The following is a 23778-nucleotide window of genomic DNA, read 5'->3' as shown; positions in this document are numbered from 1 at the left end:
AACTCCCAACATTTTTTTTTTCTGGGCTGCGTTGCAAGGTCACCCAAGTGTTGTTGAATTGTGCTACAAATTTCCTTGGCTTTGGATCTTGTGAAGAGTGACTGTTTATGTTTCCAGGGTAGTAACAAGCATAAATATACTGACCCCAAAAGGCAAGTGTTTGCATTAACTAGGTAACACTGCCTGATGTGTCCAAGTTAACTATTTAAGGCAAACAGCTTTTCCATCGCTGGCTGTACACTGGACACTCTGATTTCACTGTGTACTCTGGGCCCCATTTCTCTGGGGTGTCTGTAAATGAGTCTGACTTTCTTAAAAGTCTGTGAAACTACTAAACTTAAGCAACCAATTAGACCTTCTTTCTGGGCACCTGCCTTTTACTGAATCTGTGAGTTTTTATTGTACATAAAAGTTACCCAGTGGGCTTGCTAAAGTACAGATTTCAGTTCTCTGGGTCTAATATGTAAAGCAAATATATGTGTCTCTAGTAAGCTCTCAGGGGATGCTAGCAGTACTAGGATAAAAAGTTTGACATTAAAATCTTATGTGGCGCCCGGCGGTGGTGGCGCACGCCTTTAATCCCAGCACTCGGGAGGCAGAGGCAGGCGGATCTCTGGGAGTTCGAGGCCAGCCTGGTCTACAAGAGCTAGTTCCAGGACGGGCACCAAAGCTACAGAGAAACCCTGTCTCGAAAAACCGAAAAAAAAAAATCTTATATGGCAAAACAATCTTTACTAAGAAAATCTGGAAGTAGAAGATAACCTTTCTTAAATGGAACTGATTGCAGTTAAAAACTTTTCTGCTCTCCTCTGTTCATAGACAAACATGTAAATCATGGCTTCTGCCTTCTGGGAGAAGAAAAGGGATCAGATTCACTTTGATAGTTTCATGTGATAAATATACCAGTAAGAGTGTATTCTCAAATGTTTTATCATTTTCCTAATTAGCCTCTTGTTGGAGGTCACTCCGTGTACAGTGACAAATCTAACACCTCCATGCACTTCACTCTGCTGTATTTCATCTGGACTTGTCCTATTTCTACTTCTGACCGTTTCTTGTTCTGCTTTGTGGGGCCTGTTCAAATAAAAAAAACACTACATCAAAATTTCCCCAAATCTCCTTACTCCCATTTAGTTTTTGTACTAAAAGACATATGAGACCTACTAGCATAACTCTGTTACGCCGTAACAGATTTGGGTATTTGTTTTTCTTTGGATATCTGTTATAAGTGCAGGCTGTAACTTTCTACCCCTCTCTGCATCCCATAGTGTAGACCCTCAATATTCCTGTTGGGATCCATGGTCCAGAAGATTCTCAAGCACAAAAATTTACTAAATAAGAATTGAAACTTAAAAAAAAAAAACACAGTTTTTTTTATTAAAATATAAAGAATATTATTTGTAGATATTTCAAAATGTCTAATCAGATTATAGTATGCTTTTCAAAACTCTTCTCATGCTATGATAGATGTAGTAACTGTTTTCAGGTCTATTTCTAGTCATCAGCAACTTGATTCATACTTGAAGAAGACAGCTAACCATAGCTATTAGTAGAGCTGTGACAATTAAATTAGCTGTTTGATGCCTGTCACATTGGTGTGGAACAAATTGTATCATTTGATGAAATTATACAAAGCCTTCATAGATGAATGTTATACTATAGTTAGTCATTAGTATATCAATTACATATTGTTATAAAATTACAGAGCTGTGGATGTATATTTCTTTAAGCTTTAGTTATTTGCTTGGAGTGAATGGACTCTTGCTCAATTGTAAGTGTGTTTATTTAAAAACTAACAATATAAAACAGTAAACAATCCAGAGGTATAAACTCAGATGAATTTGTTTTGACCATTATCTGAAAATTAACATGGTTGTGTGTTCAACAAATACACATACCTCCTCATTTGTTCAAAAGCAGAATGCAAATAAAACTCAGGTTACTGTGACTGTGGAGATATTTTGAGATTGGAATTATGTTCTAAGTATTCAAACTCTATGAAGAATTTAAATAGATTTCTTGAAGTTACACATAGTTTTTGATGTCCTACTAAAGTGCCTATGGAAATGTAGGTCTCATTGCAATATGAAGTTGTAATAGAGCAATATTAATTGCACAGAGAACAAAGTTTTACATTTCTTGAACAATAAGCAAAAGTTCAGCATGGCTATCCACTTTAATGCACAAAATTAATGTGAAAAATTTAACAACTTCTTGTTGTACATCTTTAAGCTAATGCAAAGACTTGGGCAAAGATATTTTTGTAGCTAGAAATCAACAATGAACAGGGAGAAAACTCTCCCTAAATGGTCCTACTTTAATGGAAAAGTAGTTCTCTGAAATCCATCTTGGATAAAAAAAAAAAAAAAAAAAAAAAAAAAAAAAAAAAAAGAAAGAATCGCCTTGCTTTTCAAAACCATGCTGGGAGTTCATGCAATGACTCCATCGGCGAGCCCTGCCTTTCCTTTCCTAGACTAACAGGAGATAAGAGCTACATCTCTCTTTTCCTCTGCTTCTCACAAACAGATTATTTTAAATTCAAATCAGTATAGTATGACTCTCAGGGAAATTTCATCCTACATCAGAAAGGCAAGTTGTCCTTACAGATCATTATAGATTTAAAATTTATAAATAGCCTAAAAGCAGCGGCCTGCCACCAGTTTAGCTGAACCACATGAAATTGCCAGTACTTGACCACTACTGACCCGCAAAACTGGCAATTTCAAATGATTCAGTCTAATGTTCTTCTCCCTCCGTACTTCACAGAAGTGCTCCATTTATTTCCTGTGTGCCTATCAGGAAAGAAGATTTTTAAATGGTCAATATTTTATTTTATTTATTTTCATCAAATTATTAGTTTAGTTACATTAACTAGAAGTCCCTAATTTATATGTAAAAACACCTGGACTAACTTTTACTGTTCTGATTAATTCTTGGTATTTATATCAGAAGCCATAAAAAAAGGAGAAAAAAAAAAGCAGCAGCACCAAAGGGTTGTTGGTTTTGTTTTTTCTAAAATCTTCTTGAGGATGACATTCAACAATAGAATGACTTAAGAACTATGCACACCTGCCCCCTAGACAGAAGCTTTGTCCAGTGAATATTCTATATGGAATAATTACAATGGGAAGCTAGAATAAGCATCCATGACCTCAATGCATGCAACATACATCCTGAGATGTCTGGAGTGAGAGAATAGTGAACAGACTGACCAGCCTTTCGTTCAATAAATAAGAGGAGTGTGACACAACACAAAAGGACATCAGCAAAGCCTCCTTCAGTTAGTGTTTGCTGTTCAGCTCAGGGAGAGCGCTGCTTTTAAAGATTACGTAGAGGAATAGCAAAGTCTGAGCAGCCCTCAAAGCCATTAACGAGATTTAGTCATGTTCAGCAGAGCAATAGACATTTGTGTATTTCATTGCTTCTCAATTTCCTGAAAACTTGTAAATTGCTGAGGCTTACAGGATGACGGGGTACAGAATTAATTTAGGTATATGCTAACCAAAAGTCCGTATATTTACTACTGTTCTGAATAATGAAATTCTGAAAAGACGCAACCTCTTTCACATGATAAATTTTTGGCCTTCTGAGCATGTGACCCAATGCCTTAAAAATTAGTAAACACCCTTAGACAAGAGAGAGACCCACCTGCCATCCCCATGACAGACTCTGAACCGATTACTTCTAGCTAATGACACAGCTTCACTTTGGAATGGAAATTTTCACCAGTTTTCATTGTTGTAGGAAAAAGCCACCTGCTGAGTGTTCACAATGGCCCAGTCTCCAAATGGGCCGGCAATATGGCTTGCTCTCCCTGGAAAGAACCTCAACCTGCTACTGTGGCATTTGTGCCTATCTTTTTGGGTTACATGCCAGTCCAGAAAGAAATTAAAGGGCCAATTTTATCAGTGTTCATCAGCTAGAAACCTAGCATATTCAAACTGAACACAAAGCCAATGATATGCCTCATAGCATGTGTTACTCTTTCTCTATTGAGCAGTAAATCTGTTTTCTCAAATAGTAGGGTATTCTTTGAAGAGAATCTAAACATGTCAGAAGGCTAAAGTGGATTTGACCTGCCGAAAAATTACCTTTCAAATTTATGAGCATTTCAGCTCTCTGAGGAGAAGATAGAAGATATTTTCTGAAACAATTATAAGACAACCAACTAGAGAAAGCATGAACAGATGTGCAGCTGCTGCAAATATCCAGGAAGGAAGCGGACACATCATTAGATCCAGGTTACTCAATGTACAGTCTCTAACCAACATGACTGAACATGAAAGAACTGGTTCTTTCAGGTCTTCATATAGATTAGCGTAAAAATAAAAACAGTTCGACTGAAATATATATATATACATATATAATTTAATATATTTAGACTTCAATGTTATTTGTCTTACTTTTTAACAAATCAGTAAAGTCAATGATATTACATCTTCCAAAAGTATTAGTCAAAATACATTTAAAAAACAAAAATCTTTAAAACTAGTCCCACCTCACACACACACACACACAATCTACAATCTATAGTCTGTAGCTTCTAAATCAGCTCTTGGGGTTTTCATGATGCTTGTGAAAGTGTTTGGGACAAATAGAATTCTCATGTCACTTGACCTTCAGTCTGTGCTCTGCCATGCTTCGTAGTGCTACAGACAAACATGGAGTTAAGCTGCTATCTTCTTTCTAGTTCATCCCATTATGAAGATGACTAATAGAAATGAATCCTTCTTTCCTTTACGCCTATATTCCTACCACCCCACTTCTCTCCATTTACAATGAAAAGAAGAAAGGTCAGAAACAAGGATTTAGTGATTTCATTCTGTATGTATATTTTATTTCTATGCATGTACGAATGGTTTTTGGTTTTGTTTGGATTTTGTTCTTGTGCTTCTGTCTGAGTAGAATCAAAATAACTTTTATCACATTTATAATGGAACCAATCACAACAGAATAATTGTGAATAAGTCTGGTCAAGTAATCAAAACAATGAAAACTCTGAAATATGGATCAAAGATATTAAAGAAGGAGGAAATGATACCTGGAGAGATGAATCAATGGTTGACATCATTCACTGCTATTTCATAGGAGCCCTGTTCAGTTCTCATAACCACATGTTGGTATACAACCACCTATAACTCTAATTCCAGGGGATCTCACACTATAGAACTAGGCAGACATGTAGGCTAAACACTCATAGACATAAAATACAAACTTTAAAACATAAAAATATATAAGTGAACAGATATATTTATATTGTCCATGGTTTGAAGTAGTATTGCTAAAACATCTATACTATCTAAACAATACATAGATTCAGTAAAATATTTGTGAAAGTTATACTGGCACTTTTCAGAGAAAAAAGTTCTAAAATGTATGTGGCACTAAAACAGACCACAAAGCAATAGCCAAGAGCAATTCCGAGAAATAAAACAAAGTTTCAAACAACACACTCCTTCAAGTTATATTACAAAATCACAATCAAACATTTCAGTCATTTTATAATAATAGTTATATAAGCAGAATACATGAAATCAACAAGTCAAGTTTTTAACAGAGCACAAGAAAACAACATGGGGAACTGGTAGTAACCCCAATAAAGGTGTTAAGGACACCAGAGACATGGAAGAGTGAAACTGAAATTTGCGTCACCATGCACAAAGTCAACATAAAATAAATTAAATATCCGAATTTGAGCTGAATACCATTATAAGACTCTTTCTCTTTGGATATTTTTGAATTATTGTTTTTGTTAGTGGTGGTTGTTTGTTTTAGTTTGTTTTTCTTTTTTCTTTTTGAGAGCGAGAGAGAAAACATGAAGTTGGGTGAACAGGAAGACAAGGAAAGAGGGAGACTCTAGAAGAAGTTGAGGAAAGTGAAAGACTATGATAAAAATATTTTTTTGAAAAAGTTAAATAAAAATAAATGGAAAAATAAACATAAGACGTGTTCTGTGACATTGGTTTTGACAATAACTATGTACAGAACAACTCAGTAGCAATGTAAGTGTATGGAAAATTCAATTGAAATTAGCAAAGAAAGTGCTTTAGATATTTCTTTGAAAGACACATAAAAATGATGAATAGGTACATGATAAAGTGTTCAGCATCCATAATAAGTTGGAAAAAAATGAAGTCAAAGCCATAGATAGATAGGACTTCACACTTCAGAGGCCTGAATGATGACTAAAATGAATAAAGAGATGGGGGATGGGAAGGGATGTGAGCAAATATTGAAAGTATTGGTGAGGATGTGAAAAATGGAGCCCATTACACGGTTGATAGGAGTATAAATCAATGTATCTTTTAGCAAAAATAGTAAGAGGACTCCATTTTCTCTTTTTGTTTTGTTTTGATTTATGAATTATAGTCTTATATCTCCTACGCTAACATTGAGCTTGTTATATAATTGAGACTGACCTTGAACTCTTGATTATCCTGCTTCAACCTCCCAAATGCTGGGATCGTGGCTGTACAGTGTCACACCTTGTTTCTTTTCACAAAATTCACAAAATTATAAATAGTTCTTTATAACAAACATTAAAAGAAAGCTATATTAAGATGATGGATGTGTTAATTGGCTTGGCTGCATTTAAATGTTTATGTATATCAAAACATGATGGTGTAAACCTTAAATATATACACAATGTTTTTTTTAAAAAGAATTGCTTTATACAGATCTTGCAAAAGATCCAACTATGTGAACAACATTTACTCTTCCAAACAGATAAGAGCAGAGACATAGCCTGTATTGGAAACAAACCAAGTTTTGAAATTTCTTAGCTTTGCAGTGGCTTAGTCCAAAAGTATGAATATTAAGGAACCTTGCTGTATTGCCACTATGGGATCTTTTTCATCAACAGTGACTTTAATTATGTTCCAATTAACCTTAATTAAGACAGTTTTTTGTGTAACAGTGCATCCAGAGAGATCACTAAACAAACAACTTGACAAACACTGTCACTGAAAACCTTTTCCAAATGTGACACTTTCTTAATTAGGAAATAAAGTCGTGAAGATGCTATATTCACATGCATTATTTGGGAGAGTAGCCAGGGAGATGTGGCCTCTTTTCCGGTCACATTTCTTAAATGTACGGGTTGCAGCTGAACCAGACGATGTGGCATTGCTGCAGTTGGAGGTAGCTTTCCAGTGCAGGACCACAGGAGTACTGGCCCCATCCATCATCTACCTCTGCATTCACTCCAGATGGGCAGTGAGATGCTATCCAATTACTGAACTCAGTTTCACTTCTCAAAGAAAGATTCAAAAAATTGTAAGACATTTCATGGAAATAATGAAAGAACTTATGACTTTTCTGTTTGTATCAAGTTGAAAGTCTCATACATTATAAAGTTAGCAGAGAATTTTGACAAATTTGACATTTTAAACTATATCTTTGACATTTTCATGATACTGGATCTTATGTTGAAAAAGGCATTCCTTTCATTCATTCAAATTATTATTTGGGTTATTCAACACATGATTTTTATGCTGGAGCTATGTGCTTCTTATTACTTTTGGTCTTTGCTGATGGAATTTTCCTTTTTCCCCATATCTATATCTATCTTAAAATATTTTAATATGAAATGCATCATACCAAAATATACAACATATATTTGTATAGTGCTTAAATATATATACATTGTACTATAAACTCAAGAGCAGAACAATAGTTTAAACCTTCTTATGTTTCCTCCCCATCACATAAGCCTTCTTCTTCCATACCAGATAAGTGCAAAGTAATCATCTTCATTATAGTTAGAATTCTGTCACCTATGTGTGTCATAGGCTTAAACTGCACACAATTTGGATAATATTTGGCATTTACACTTGTACAACTATATGTTTTAATGATTTTATTTTATGATTTTAATTTGGGCCCATTAACACTCTGTCATGGATAGGAAAGGGTCTTAAGGAACCCCATCCTCCCCCCCCCCCCGAGAATATAATGTCATTTTATGGTTGCTGGAGATGAGTCATTTTCTTTAGTGGCGTAGCCATTGCTAAGTTGCTTAGCTCCAATAAATGACCACCTACCCATGATCATGGGAGCAAATGATTAAAGTCAATGGATCATGAAAACCTGAAACAGTAATAACACAAGAAAATTTTAATATAGGAGGGGAATTTGTGGAGAAAAAAAGAAGTGTTTCAGTGTGAATAAGAAAGGAGAATGAGAGTCAGTATGGGTGTGTATAAAAATTTCCAAAGTATACTTATGTACAAGTTGGCTGAAAGACACCAACAGAAAACTACAACAAAACAGCATGCCTAGTGGTGTAGTCCAGTCTCAAAGGATATCGTCCCCAAACACTGCTGGACCTAAGGCTCAGAGAACATCGTTGAAGAGGGAAAAGAAAGATTATAATACTAGGGAGAATTACTGATGAAGTACATTTGTCTCATTTTTAACAATTCATCCTCATATTACTTACTCCTGTTGTTTTAGTTTCGTTTATTTTTTTACATTTTATTGCTTTTAATTAAAAGGAAATCTTAGCACTCAATTCTCAGCCTTTCTTCTTTTTTGGCATAAGCATTTGATGCGATTACTTTCTAAGATGCTGTGTCTTACAGATTTCATTGAGTAGCAGTTTCATCACTGTTTGCTGTTTATAACTTGTCAAATACAAAGCAACCGTTCATTTCTTTTCATAGTCTACACAAATATGTGAGTCTTTAGCATATTATCCCACATTTTATACTTACAATGTTTTTTCTAGATTCAATGAGCACCCTGAATTTGACATACTCCTCAGCTCCCAGTATCAGACTACAAAGGTATTAATCTTGTTTTGACCATCCTATGCCACTTTTCCACTATCAGAATCCTTTGATCTTAAAATCTTTGGACATTCTCTAGACACATAACAATGGTACTTATTTTATTCCTAAACTCTTAAGAGCTAAAGCATAGTGTCTTCTGTGAAAAAGGGAAAAAACATCACTGTAGATAACAGATTCACTGGGGTTTTTTTTGTTTTTTTTTTTTTTTGTTTTTATTTTTTTTTTTGCTAAGTCTACTTGATAAAGACTCTGTGTAAAAACTTCAAAACCTGAACACCCTAAAATGCCTTTTAAATCCTTTATCTTTCCTTTACAATCCTGCCATGTGCGGGTATTCATTATATGCAACTTGCAATCAAATTTCTGCTGTTCAAGCAGAAAATTGTCTTTCATCAGTTTTAAATACTTTACATATTTCCTAATCCTCTCCACGTAGGTTAGAGTGAGCAGACACATAGGAGGCTGTAGTAATTTCTCTTGATACAAGAGCTTAGGCAAATCATAAAATGTTATTATAGACTATAAAAAGGGAAATTATTGCTAAGATGCATGGTTTGCAGAACTCTGTCTCCTGTTTCTGAGGAGAATCTAGAACTACACTTGGAAATTATTGCTGCTAGAATGCTCAGGCTATCCTGTTGGAGAGAGAGAAACTCACCCATAAAGAGTACCCACGTCCTGACTCAGAAGTCTGCATTTTATGCCAAAATTTGGAGAGAAAGACAACCAAGATTAAGTTAACTGAAGAGAATATAATGTAATTCTAGAGCCACAATGGAACAGTCAAAACATGAATAATCAGGCTTTCCATAAAATAAGTGAGAGAAAGGAAAATCAGCAAGTGATAAGCATAAGCAGTTGATATGGAATCAGACTAAGTATGGGAACTGTCAAAGACAAATGCTTTACTTTGCAAATGAGATGAGATAAAAAGAATTCAACACATAAAGTAAGTATCTTAAATGTAAAGAAAAAGGAGACTACCAAGCTCTCCAGAGGCACAGCACTAAAATCTAAAGTTACATGAAAGCAAAAACCAAGCAGTCTGGCAATTGATTGCTTAGATGAAATTTCCATATCAGAGCCACCCTGAGAAACATGAAAAGACCGTGATTAGAAAATTTGAGGCTCCCAACATTCAGAACAAACTGTACTCTCTTTCATGTGTATAAACCACTGTGGGAAAGATTCTGGCAATCCTGAGAATGCTGTTTTCAGTGTGGAAAGCTCCTACCCTCTTCTCACATAATTCACATTGTTCAGGGCTCTTCAGGATTATAATATTACCTAAGTAAATGAAAAGTAAGCAACTTACAAAACTCTAGAAATCACAGAGACATCTCGCTGCCTGCACAGTCACCCAAAGTTCCTCTGTACCATTGGGGCATCCATCTTCGGCCTACAGGCCCATAGTTTCCAGCAGATATTTCCATGAAGCAGGAAATTTCAAAGACAGTTCAGTCACTATCTGCTGTGTCCTGCAGAATGTCTCACAGACTCTTTCATGAATCAGGAACCCCGAAAGATTATCTCACCTTTAGGCAAGTTCAGTAGTCCTCTCTCTGCGGGTTCTTTGTGTCCAGTTTATGCAACAGTCCAGGCACAAGCAGTTTCTTGCCCACATGGCTATCAAACTCCATAAGGAGCCTCTTCGATGTCCATCTACATTTGCTTTTTCATATATACATTTTTCAGTGCTGGACTCAAAGATAATGTGGTTCTCTGCTGATTTCTTTCATTTCTCGTGGCTCCCTTGGGCCAAAACTTTCACCCAGTCTACTCTAGACCTGCTCCTCATTCTCAATCTCAACCACTATTCCAGGAAACCTCCTTCTAACTTGGCTTATAAATTTTATTGTGATCATCATTTCCACTGTTTTTTAATAATTCATTGTCTGCCTATGCTTTATCCATGAGTGTTAGACATACAATATTTATAGACATAAATTATAGACATAGACAAGAAAAATAGACCATCTGAAGTAATTATATCAGATATCACAGTACTAAGAATGGGTTAAATATTATATTCATTGTTTTAGGTTGTTATTTCTAAAATTTAGTTCTTATTGTTGCTTTTTAAAATTCAGTTGTTTATAAAAGTTTATTTAAAATCTCCACTATTTTCAGATTTCCAAATCATTCCTTTATTTCTGCAGTTTCTTACTTTATTTTATTTTGCTCTTTATTTGCTAGATATCAGTTGTAACTTAGCATTTATCTGTTTTTTTCATGTCTTTATTTTAATTTGCTTATGTGGTAGTGTGGTGGGCTTTTTGTTTGTTTGTTTGGCTGGTTTGTGCTCTGTTTTTTTATTATATGGAAGATATGGAAGAACTTCATTTCAATCTTGTTATCTTTTATCAATTTTTTAAATTTTGAGATTATAATATAATTGCTTTTCCTGCTTCCAAATCCTCCCTCATACCTGTCTCTGCTCTCTCTCAAATTCATGCCATCTTTTCCATTAATTACTAATATATATGTTTATATTCTCTATATATGTGTATGTGTATATATGCATATATTCCTAAATATAAACTGTTCTGTCTGTACAAAATTATTGTATGTATGTTTTCTGGGCTGACCATTTTTAATGGATAAACAGTTGGTGTTGTAATCTTCCCTAGGGGAGATCTCAGCATTCTTTAGTTGCCTGAAGTTGGGACCAATTGAGTCCTGGCCTTCAGCTGCTCTTCCCTGTCTAGAGCCTTCTAATTGAAGTTACTAGAAGCTGTGCCTTACATAGGGGATCAGAAGATGGGATTTTCACCTGTTGGCCATTGACGGCTGTGTATTTAAGCCTCCATGGTGCTATTAAAGAAGGGCTTTTGTACCAGTGATTGAAGGTCCGTGTGTCGGTCTGTCTCTGCGTGTGTTTCCTCAACCTCCAGCCTCTTGTCCGAAGCTGTCAAACTGGGTTCTAGCACATAGAGCGCAGATGGGGGGCACAGTGCGCTGCATATAGTTATTTGTGCAGGGTTCAGGCCTCTTGAGCTTTTGCCTATCAACTTTGGCAGACTCATTGGTCCTGTCCTTGCTCAGCTTTTGTTTGACGAGTAGATGAACGCAGATTCTGAAATTTCTAGGAGGCACAGTTTCACAGCAAACACCCTCATCCGCTGGCTCTTACACTCTTTCTGCCAGCTCTTCACCAGTGTTTCCCAAGCCTTAGGTGCAGGGGTGTTTTGGTGATATATCCTTTGGGACTGGGTTCCAGTCTGCATATTGGTTGGTTGTGGGTTTTTTGTATTTTGACACACCATTTACATCTGTGTCTGGTGGGACTTTTATCTGATACCTCAATTTTGGTTTTTAAATGACAGTTTTTATTTATTTTATTTTATTTTTGGTTTTTTCGAGACAGGGTTTTCTCTGTGCTTTTGGTGCCTGTCCTGGAACTAGCTCTTGTAGACCAGGCTGGTCTCGAACTCAGAGATCTGCCTGCCTCTGCCTCCCAAGTGCTGGGATTAAAGGAGTGCGCCACCACCGCCCAATGACAGTTTTTATTATTGTTGTTATTCTTCCTCTGATTTACAGCTATTTTGTAAAATTTCCTTTTTATTTTTGGGGGTGAATTACCTTGTAATAAAGTCTGTTGTCTGCCTGTTTGTTTTTGGCTTCCCTATGTGAGTATACTCTGATCTGGAGCTAGGTTCTCTCCCCAGCTGCCAGGTTGAGAACATGGAGACTCTGTGCTCCGGTCAGCAGCCCAGTGGCTGCAGCTTCAGAACAGTTACATGTGTCCATTTCTACATATCCACTTTCCCAAGTTTCTACACGCCCAGAATCCTATCTCGAAAAAAACAACAGATGAAATTCCTTTACATGCTATAGGAAGCCTCTAGCACACTGTGTGAAACATTTTGTCCCCTTCTCCTTGAAGTTACCAAAACCTTGAAGCTGCTACCTACCCATTTCTCCAAGAAAAAAGAAAGTCTCGCCTTTTAGTTTCCTTGTCGTGGTGTTTTTCTATCTTGTTCCTTGACTGTAGAAATGACTGTCTTTTGATTCCAAACATGTCCTTTAATTTCTTTCTTGCTCACTACATGGTTAAGGCAGAGATGCCGCTTTGACCTTAAGATGCTCTGTTCACTTTCTAATTCTGATTGTGTCTTATTCACTGCCCTCCCTCTCCTGCACACCAAGTCTCAAAAGACTGTTTTGGAAATGAGAAAGCTCAGTATTGGCTGTTTCTTCCTTTCATTTTCTTTCTAATGATCTGCTTATCCCAAGGCAATGTACATGCCTCTAACTGAGAAGGTAAGAGGTCACAACACAAAGGAAATGATAAAAAGTCAGTTTTCAAAAATTACTATTTTGAGATGCTTTCTGTATATGTTCCCAATGAGGGCTGTGCCTCAAAGGCTGGGTTAAGGCATTTAGGTGCATGAAACTGAGCATAGTCTATCCAAGAAATATCTACGGGTGAATTTAATACAGATGATTGACTTCTCCTAGTATCTTCTAGTCCCCTTGCTCTTTGAGTCCAGAGACTTGAGAAATATAAAAAAGAAAAATTAAAAATGCTTTAATACCTGATACTTCTGTAGAGAAAGAAACAGGGAGGGAGAAAGACTGACTTGAAGAAGGAAGAGAAGAAAGAAACAATTAGTTCCATGGGGACTTTGAGCTCAGGGAGATTAAAGAGATGATACCTACAAAATAGGACCACAACTAGCTGAGAGTGCATGGCTATAAACCGAGATGTCTTGACAACCTAAAATACAGTCCTAATGAACTGGATGAGCAGTTCATGGCCTATTGAAAGTTTGAATGCAATCCCAGCCAGCAACAGCACTTTGCAAATCTTTATGGATGTTATCTACTACAGGCTGTAATTCTCTATTGACAAGCATTCAAAGGTCCAGGAATCAAGAAGTAGAAATGAAAGCATCACACCTCACTGTCACTACGTATGTCCCATTAGCAAAAGTGGTCCTTCTTATGTGTTTGGCTTTATGCTATGCTGATCCTACAGGTCTTATTTTAAAAGGAAAAAATTCTTCCACTGGGAGACCCAACATGATTCACTGAAACAGATGTCAGAATTTGTAGTGGGTATTTGCTCCACCCATGACCTTGGACTATCTGGTCTGATAGAGGTGGTTCTTCTTGTCTGTTTACTTGGCCTCTTTTAAGGAAGGGGGAGGGTGGTCACCCTTTCTTGATGTGTACATTTTGAGATCTAAATTTTGTAGACCTATTTTATATTCTAAGTAATTAGTAGAATTGCCTCTCTGTATTTTTTCAGGAGCAATTTGTAATCACCATCGAGGCAAGATAAGATATTTTTAGAATAGTAATACAAGTTATGATAGAAAGTGGCTTAGGTATAAAACTTTGAATTCACTAAGATATTAGAGATAATACAGTATTTTCTCTGAATTTTCCAAATATGTATAGACTGGACAACATGAATATAATTTTTACCTGATAATTATTCTTATTTTATATAGTTTTCCAATGCTAGAATTAAAACTTTTCCTTTGTGACTAGACAAAATGGGGAAAACATTATGGGATGTTTGTACATTGTATTGCTGTGATTGGTTTAGTAAAGAATTGAGTAGCCAATAGCTAGGCAGGAGAGAAATGGAGGGACTTTCAGAGAGAGATAGAGGACTCTGGGAAGAAGAGAGGCAGAAACACAGAACAAGTTGGAAATATGGTACAAAGGAAAGCAATGTGGCAGAACATAGATTAAAAATATGGATTAATTCAAGTTATAAGAGCTAGTTGGTAACAAGTCATAGCTAAGGCTGAACTTTCATAATTAATATTAAATCTCTGAGTTACTATTGGGGAGCTGGCAGTCCCACAAAGTAAATTCTGGCTATATTTGAGAAAACTTACCACACTTAATGTTAACCTACAGAAAGTCAAAATCCCGGGCGCTGCAGGTCCCATTAGGGATTGATTACCTATAGTAGTTGCCAATGTCTTCACTTGTATGTTGTTTTCCCCCTTAACATACAGCACTATGTTACTCAGAGGATAAAATAATTTGAGGTTCTCACAACCTATTGATCTAAAGGTACTTAAAGATATAGAATTTTCCTTGATGTTATAAAATACCTTAAATGGGGAATTATTCTTGGTTAGAGATTTTACTGTTTGAAAAGATGGATTCCATAACTTTACCATTCAATCTGACATAGAAAATATAACTCATGCATCACTTTGGCTATTGGATGATACTTGAACACTTTCACAAATTTCCACATTGTTTTTAACTGACCCATAAATTCATACCTGCACTAATTAATTTCATTTATCATCTTGACACAATCTAAAATAACCTAGATAGAAATTATCAATGAAAGATTGACCTATAGGCAAGTCTGTAGTAGTGGTGATAGGTAGTTGTCTTACTTAGGTTAATTGAGACATAAACACTTGCCTACTGTGAGTGGCACCACCATTCACTAGTCAGATAAGTGATGTAGGATTCCCCTCTGTATGCTGTGATTACCATTAATGAATAAAGAAACTGCTTTGGACTTATAGCAGGGCAGAACTTAGCTAGGCGGAGAAAACTAAACTGAATTCTGGGAGAAAGAAGGATGGAGTCAGAGAGAAGCAATGTAGCAACACAGGAGACAGACACTGGCACTTTAGCCAGTAAGCCACAGCCAGTTGGAGATACACAGATTAATAGAAATGGATTAAATTAATATGTAAGGGTTAGTCAATGAGAAGCTAGAGCTAATGGGCCAAGCAGTGATTTAGTTAATACAGTTTCTGTGTGATTATTTCAGGTCTGAACTGCTGAGCAGCTGGGAACCAACAGGCTGCCTCTTTGCAACAGGTAGGTGATCCTAAACTATGACAATGGGGAACTTGAACTGAATGCAAATATATATCCATTCAGTCTTGCTCTGCTCTTGAACATAGATGTGACTGCTTCAAGTTCCTGTGCCCTTGACTTCTCTGCTGTGTTGTGTTACCTGGCATTGAGAGATAAAAGAAAAAAAAAACTCTTATAAGTTGCTTTTATCTTGTTATTTTTATCACAGCAACAGGAAATGAAACTAAGACAATTCCCAGCTTGATCTGAATAATCTCAAACACATTCATGTTTTAGTGGCTGAGAAATGCAGCGTCCTCTAAAAACACATATTGGAAGACTTTGTGGAGTTTGCAGAAGAAAATGGATTTTAATTAAATCTGCAAGTCATAACAATAGATTCTGAGTTAGGTGCAATTAGGCATCTGAAACTGAATTTCAAAGTATTGTCAATGAAGTTTGTGTCTTCTGTTCAGCCAAATACATTTACCAGAAAATTTAGACTGGGTGGGTTGGCCACACAATATAGAAAGCACAAAAACTTTAGTTGTGAAATGTTATTTGTCTTTGTTGTTGTTCTTTCCCTCTGATGAAATTCCAATAGCTCTTAATAAATTAGAGCCACAGAAAAATAACCACATGCCCAGTAGAATAAGAAGAAACTTATGTAACAGTGTAGATGATTGGATGTTGGTACTGTTTCCAAAAGATCTGTGGATTGCGCATGAATGCATGTGGATGGACTTCTGGGTAACCCAACAGAGAAGTAGTGCAGAAGGTGGGGAGACTTAATAGATATTCATGGAAGGAAAATGATTGTGAATAAATTTGCCAAAGGAGAGATAAAGATTAAAAAAATCAGCTGGCCACTGACATTCAAGACTTCAAAATATAGCTTATGTTTATGAAACTCAGTGAATCTTCTAAAGATTGTACCACAATCTATAATCAGATCTATAATCAGAAGGGATATACTTTTCATACACTTAATTATTTTTTGTTATTTAGGTTTTTTTCTTAAGAGTTTCAAATTGTTAGCAATTACATAAATTATTATGCTATATACTTTATCTTTGGATGATATTTTATATTGGGTCATTTCTAAATTATGCAAAGAATCATAAAAAGACTTTTAGTGAATGCAATATTCTGCAAATTTGACTCCAGAAAATAAAAGTGAGATACCACAACAGCGACTTTGCATGAAAGCCTCACGCTGGCATCTATGAAACTGGAAATTTCCTCCTGAATCATGTCATGTCTCTCTTCTCCACCTGTATCTGCGAAATACGGAACAACTTGATATTTCCGCTCATTGGGTGCTACCGACACAAGGATGAGCATTGCAGGTTTTAACCCATCTTGTCAAAACATATCAATTATCCATCATGGTACACAGCTTTTCTCCCTGCTGGATCTCCAGTGCTCACGGTCATCCTTACATGGAAAAAGTAAAAGACTGAATGATCGTTGAGTAGAATAATTAGAATACTAATTTTCAGGTCTTTTGTAAACATTGAGAAAAGAACTTTCCTAGCGTATATGCATCTACTCTTTCAAACTTTTATGTTTCCATCCTTAGATGGAAAGTTGCAAGCATATGCTCGGGCCCACAGCTACCCACTCATTACTGCCCAGCTTCCTGTTATGTCTTGAGTATGTTCCCTAGAAGCTGCCAACACTCACTGGTGTAGGGGGCAACCATGTTGAAGTTGCCTTTTGAGTCTTTGCTTTCTTTTCACTCTGCAGTCCATCCACATGTTCAGATTTATCTGTTCTCCTTTACCTGGGGGATGTGGAACTTACTTTATGTGAAAGTAAACAATCAGAATTACCAGCACGTCAAACAAGAAATCTCTATAACAACAAAAAAACAACAACAACAAAAAAAAAAAAAAACAAAAACAAAAAAACCCTCACTCTGTGCTGACAAAATTAGAAAATGAAGTTATATTCAGCTGTTGTTCTTACAGGTCATGCCGTGTAACCCTGGCTCACCTGGAGCTCATTGTGTGGGTGTAGAACATACAGAGATCAGCCTGTCTTCGCCTCCTAAGAGTTGGGATGTGGAGGTTAAAAGCCTGCACCAGCATACCCTGCTAAAATTTACAATTTTTTAAGGCTCAGTTTTATGGTCTACCAAGTTAAGTTCTCATGAGAAAAAATTGGCAAATCTCTACAACAGCCAGTTTAAATCCCATACCTAGATATGATTTCTGATTCTCTTCTCCAAGATCCTCAAAGAGTTCTGCTTCCTCATGCTCACAGGCTAATCTCACAGTCAGCAGAGGTACTGAGCCACCTTCAGCACACAGCATTCTTTTTACCTTCCTCAGAGTTCCTGAGTCAACTCACTTACTCTGTCTATATGGACTTTTAAATTCTATTCTTCACTACCTTAGGAAGTGAGGGCTGAAGGGGAGGATACGGGATAGTGAGGGAGAGGAGGCAGAAAAATAATAAACGGTCACAATAATGTTCCACTATTGTAGCAGATTCCAGAAAACTTTGAAATACCAAGATGTGAATTATTCAAATAATAAGTGATGCTTCTGACCCATAATTTTAATTTAAAAGAAACAATGAAGTCCTGCATCAGATTTACCTACAACTATTTTCCATCCCTTCTTTACTTTTTAAAAATATGAATAACTCCAGAATATTTGGAGGTATTGGTTGGGACCTTCTCCCCACCAGTAGCTGTCTAATAAACCCCAGGAGCTCCTCCTATTCGTGAAACTGAGGGAAGAACGCGGAGCCGCTCTGACAGGAGGAGACGCCTCATCCTCTGCAACAAGAGTCCAGACAATTAATGCATTCCTGGGATTTGAGAAGACTGAACATCAGCCCAAGAAGGTGAGGACTGATCCTCAAGAAAATAAAATCATAGTTCTAAGAGAGTTTCCAAACACTTGCGCTTCGAGTTTGCTCACAGAGACTATGGGTTGCCTTTACCTTGGGCTGGCTTCCGTGAGAGATTGCTGGTACGGTACAGAGAAGGTCAGTAATCCTACATTTTACTAAATCCAAACCTTAATGCCCAAAGGAGCCAAAGCTATAAGAAGCGTGTTTGGGCTTGAACTTCACGACCTTATTACCGGAAATAGGAACTCTTGAGGAGAGACTGCCCACTTACAATGACTATTGAAAAGCAGGTTCTCAATTCAAGCTTGTATTCTCAGGGAAATAAAAAAAGGGGGGGGGGATCGGAATAAGTAGGTGGATGCCATCGCATTATTACGCAAAGAATCTAATGGTGCCCAGAAAAAACCCTCAGAGAATTGTTCGTTTTAATCTGGAAGTAGGGTGCTTGGAAATCCTAGGGCCGAAGTGTGTATATGTTCCTCTGTCTGGCTCCAGGGGGCAGCAGCTTCTTGGGCAAAGGGAGGCCAGCGAGGACTAAATTTCATCCAGTAGATGCAGTGACCTTGAGTCTTAAACCCCAAGGAAAGGAGAGAGACCCACTAAAATGGGCAGCTCTAAAGACACCTAAAATCCTCAGAAATCACACATCAATTCAGAAGAAACGATGGCTTCCGGGAGATCCTCAGAACAGGAAAGTCAATGATGTTGTGAGAGTATTTCTCCTGAAGGGTTTTCCTTAGATCTTCTTGGATGAGATTTGGTGAGAGCAGATTTATTTTTAACAAGTGCACACACATGGCATCCTCTTTCTTAGTGACAAGAACTTCTCATTTTTTTTTTTTTTCCTGAAACGTGCCTGGCAATCTCTGCAACCAGGGAAACGAGACTGGGAGACCTGCTGTTCCATGGTGCATGGCGGCGACAGAGGAAGCCAATCTGGTTTCCTTCTCAGGAAGATATACTTCATTCACATCCATGTCCACGATCGGGAATGTCTTACCCAGCAGTAAATCTGCATCTTTACTCTGTTTTCTTCTTTTCCTTAGTGGAAAAGCAGGAAGAAAAGTAGCTTAACGCAGAAGGCTCAGATAATTCTATCAGACTTGCCAACATTTTGTTGTTCTTCATCTTCTTCTTTCCTACATGTGGCTTCCAGCCCAGTGCTTGTAGCCTGAGCCCTTGAAACTCTAGCAGCCAGGAAGCTGAGGTTTCTGACAGAATAAATATGCATGGCGCACTTAATCTCCAATTTATTAGGCTGCTTCACTGATCATTATTGAGATTTGATTGCAATGCTTAGTGGCATTAACATCCTTTCCACATCACCCTAACAACATTCATGGTCAGTAATAATATTAGCTCAGTCCCTGAGCCTCGCTCTGCAGAATGAACCAGCCTGAGCTCATCTGGCCTCATTACTTCTCACAGGACTCCTGTAGTCATGTCATACTCCAGTGACAAGCCAGACGGAATGACATCTTTTAAATATTATCTCTGACACAGTTCTCTGAAATGCTAGCCTTTCAATTAGTGCTAGGCACCAGAAGTGACAGGTTCGAAAGCAGTCACTTCTCTAAGAGAGCCTGTAATAGGTGACCCACCGAACTAGTGGGCTAGAGTAGACATCTACAAACAAGTTCACGACAGCTTGTTTGAAGATGTTTCCACGGCACAGGCAGACACTGATCAAGATCCCTCATATGTGTTCCCGTTTCCCAGCTTCTGCATCCTTTGCTGCTAAAGGATGCCTCTTTCCCCCATAGGCAGTACAGATACCCAGAGGTGTGCCCCACAGGAGCTTATAGGTGATACCCTATTAGGGCTGGACTGCAAATGCCTGTCTCCTTTGCCTTTGGGACACACAAACTGACATGTAATTTATATTGCAGAGACCTTGTAGGAGCAAGCTGAGTTTGAGGCTTCCCTCAAAATCACACCCATGCTTGGTTTCTTCCCCTTCCAGACTAATTCCCACAATCCTCTACAGATCTCTCTAGGGAGCCGTTCTGTAGTAAATCTTTTGCCAGGAATGTTTGGCTCAGAGTCTGCTTTGGGAAGAGCAGGACCTCAGCTGTATCTGGAGACTCCCGAACCCAGCTGTGTGAATCCTCATAACTATTCTGCTTGGGAACTTGCATGGCTATCACAGAAACATGTAGGAGCACAAATCATTTGTATTCCCACACATCCAGCTCCCTCCTTCACCAGGCATCAAGGCCCAGGCTCCTTCAGCGGATTGGGCCCTGTCAAAGAAGGGAATCAACATGTTTCTGACTGCTTGCCATTGTCAATTATGATCTTAATTCCAGTTTTATGCTCTCAGCCATCATTTTAAATATGTGTTACTAGATCTGTTTTAGAGTCAAGGAAACTGAAGTTCAGGGAGGTTATAAAAACTGAACAAATTCCCACACACTAAGACACAGCTCAGGCTCTTGACTTTTTAAACTTCAAATCCAGTCAGTTGTACACATTCTTTATAGCAGCCAGGCTAGACGGCTGGTCCCACCTGAAAGTACAGAATGCTCGAAGAAGTCACACTTCCATTGCATCCAGAATCGGACAGAGCCCAGGCCACTCCCACACCATGACAAGGACTAAGTGTCACAATAACGCCTAAGCCCAATGACAATGACTAAGCGGCCCTTCCCTTACTCCTAGGAGTCACTGTTCTTTTCCACCTATGGCTTATTTCAGGTTAATCGTCCTAACTCTAGATAAATAAATCCCAATTTGTTGACAAAATCCAATCTCAAACCAGGCATTTGCCTTCTTGCTTTTCCCTTGGAGTTCTTTCAAGTCCAGTCTATTCTTAGGATGCTCCCAAACTCAGCTGAGCTTCACTCTCTTTTCCTGCAGCATTCTAAAGGGGCTTCATTATGTTGTCATCAGAGGTGTCCCTGGTGGTTTCATCATCTACATTTCATGATTTATCAGGTGGTTTTCCAATATAATTTCTCCTTAGAACCAATATGCCATTGTCTAGTATAATATTTCATGAAATATTAGGCTGTATTTATTGTAAACTGTACAGGTAGTGATAAAAAAGTTTTTAAAATGCTGCTTCCAATCACGACCCCACTCTTTTATGCTAGCCTTGAGCAATGCCTGAATAAGTCCCATTAGATTCTTGCGGCTTCAGTGTTTGGCATACTCCACGGATGTGATCATGTCTTCTGACTTCAATTGCACAGTTGTCTGGGGACACAATGTTTTGGCGTGTACCTTTGTAATAAAATTTAACTACTGTTCTCGGCAATCTTCCCTTCTTAGAAAGCCTGATGATCCTCTGCATGAAAATAGTTTCCTCATTCCTCCAAAATCAAATATCTGTTTTATTAATAATAACTTTATACCCCAAAGCCCTATTCTTGCTCGCTTCTGTTTTCATTTTAATGTCCAGTTATTGATGGCTGCTGAACAGAACTGAGATAATACCATCCCTGAGCATGGAACACAGGCAATGGTGTCTAATCATTGACAGGCACAGGCAAGGTTCTTAGGTCTTGATTTTTATTTGACCCAAAGATGTTATTAGAAGCAAAATGCATCCCAGTTTCAGCTGCATTAAAGGAGAGAAAACACATATTTTAGAATTAATAAAATGCAGGAATGTAACTCTGATTAGTTTGTCTCTTAAATAGAAAATCTCATTGACATATTACAAGCAAAATATGGACCTAACTTTTTAAACAGATTATTAATTTATGTGTGCACACATGCACATGCCATACTGAACATGGGAGGAACTGGTTTTCTCCTCCCAACATGTGGGTCCTGGGACTGAGCACAGGTCTGTAGAGTTGGTAACAATCTTCTTTATCCACCAAGCCATCCCATCAGCCTAGCATTTACTTTCTAAAGTATCATAAGCATGTGTAGGCACACATTTTTTCTTCTTTTGTAATAAGGAAAAAAATACAGCTCGGTACCAGATAAAATATTCCTAGGAGCTACACCTAAGTAGTAATTGTGGTGCTTGCCGTTGGCTTTAAATGGATATTTGGATTCACTGCATGGAAGAAAAAGATTCCATGTAAGTGTCGTCATGCTGGCATTCCATATGTATTGATAGGTAAGGAAAAGGAAATGTATATCTGAAATGGAGGAAGACTCTTCCGGACTAGATCCTCTAACAGGAATCAAGTCAACACAGGTGGCCATTCCTTCTACTTGGGCAAACCACAGTGTATATATTAGAAGTTCCTTGTGTCCTTTACCTGGTGCTTTACCCATCCTCCATCTGCTGGTGGCTCAAAATAGACCTTTTCTTCAGTGACCTTGTTATCTGTGATCACTTCACCTATAGTCAATCAATAAATCAAGTGAGTAGGTTAAAGGGTAGGTTTTTGCCCCCAGAATGGTGTGCAGACAATGATTCCAAGCTGTGACTCACTAATGACCAAGTACAACCAAACTTGCTAGCCTCAAGAAGGGAGCTACTATATGACAATGCATGCTCTGAAGATTCTGGTGAGATTAGGCTTGGAGTGAGATGTACATTCTGTCTTGTCCCAATTAGCCCTACGTCAAGCTACCGTAACCATACTTCCCTGGAGAGCACCACATCTTAGTAGGGCATTCACACATGAGGCCCCTAAGCCCAGCATAAATAACCAAAGTAAAGGTTATTTACTACTACACCAAAATCAGAAAGATGAACCCAGATTTTGCTTATGTAATTCACTCTGCACCTGTTCTCAGCCCTGTTTGGAGGAGGGGAAATGAAAAGAAACTTCAAGCTTTGTTTTCAAAGTCCAGAGCAAGGAAATACAGATGTCTTAGCCTTTGCTTTAGAACAGTAGTTCCTAACCTGTGGGTCACCACACCTTTCATGGTTGAACAGTCTTTTAACAGGCATTGCCTAAGACCATCGGAAAACATAGATATTTACATTATGATTCATAGCAGCAGTGAAGTTCGAGTATGAAGCAGCAAAGAAAATAATGTTAATATATTGGAAGCCACCACTACATGAGGAACTGTATTAAAGGGTTGCAGCATTAGGGAGGTTGAAAACCATTGCTTTAGAATAATTCTGTGACCTATCTCCATGCTTTCTCTAGAAAAGGTTCAAGTAAAAGTCATTTTGGAAACGCAGAACTTCATGACAAGGGTCCATCATTTCAGCTAGCATTTCCCTCATGTATAGTTTTAGATGGAGACTCTTGTGTTCTCTGTTCACCCCACCTGCATCCTTCTGAAGTGGGTTATTTCTCTGCTTTACAATTTGTGCAAACTACGTTTAGGACAGGACCAGGATATGACATAAAAATGATCTTGAGACCTTATTGGTGTAAGAATCTCCATAGATGAAGAGAATCTGAAGAAG

This window comes from Chionomys nivalis, chromosome 9 (genome assembly GCF_950005125.1).
Source record: "Chionomys nivalis chromosome 9, mChiNiv1.1, whole genome shotgun sequence".
Taxonomy (NCBI): domain Eukaryota; kingdom Metazoa; phylum Chordata; class Mammalia; order Rodentia; family Cricetidae; genus Chionomys; species Chionomys nivalis.
Note: the sequence above shows the minus strand (reverse complement) of the source record.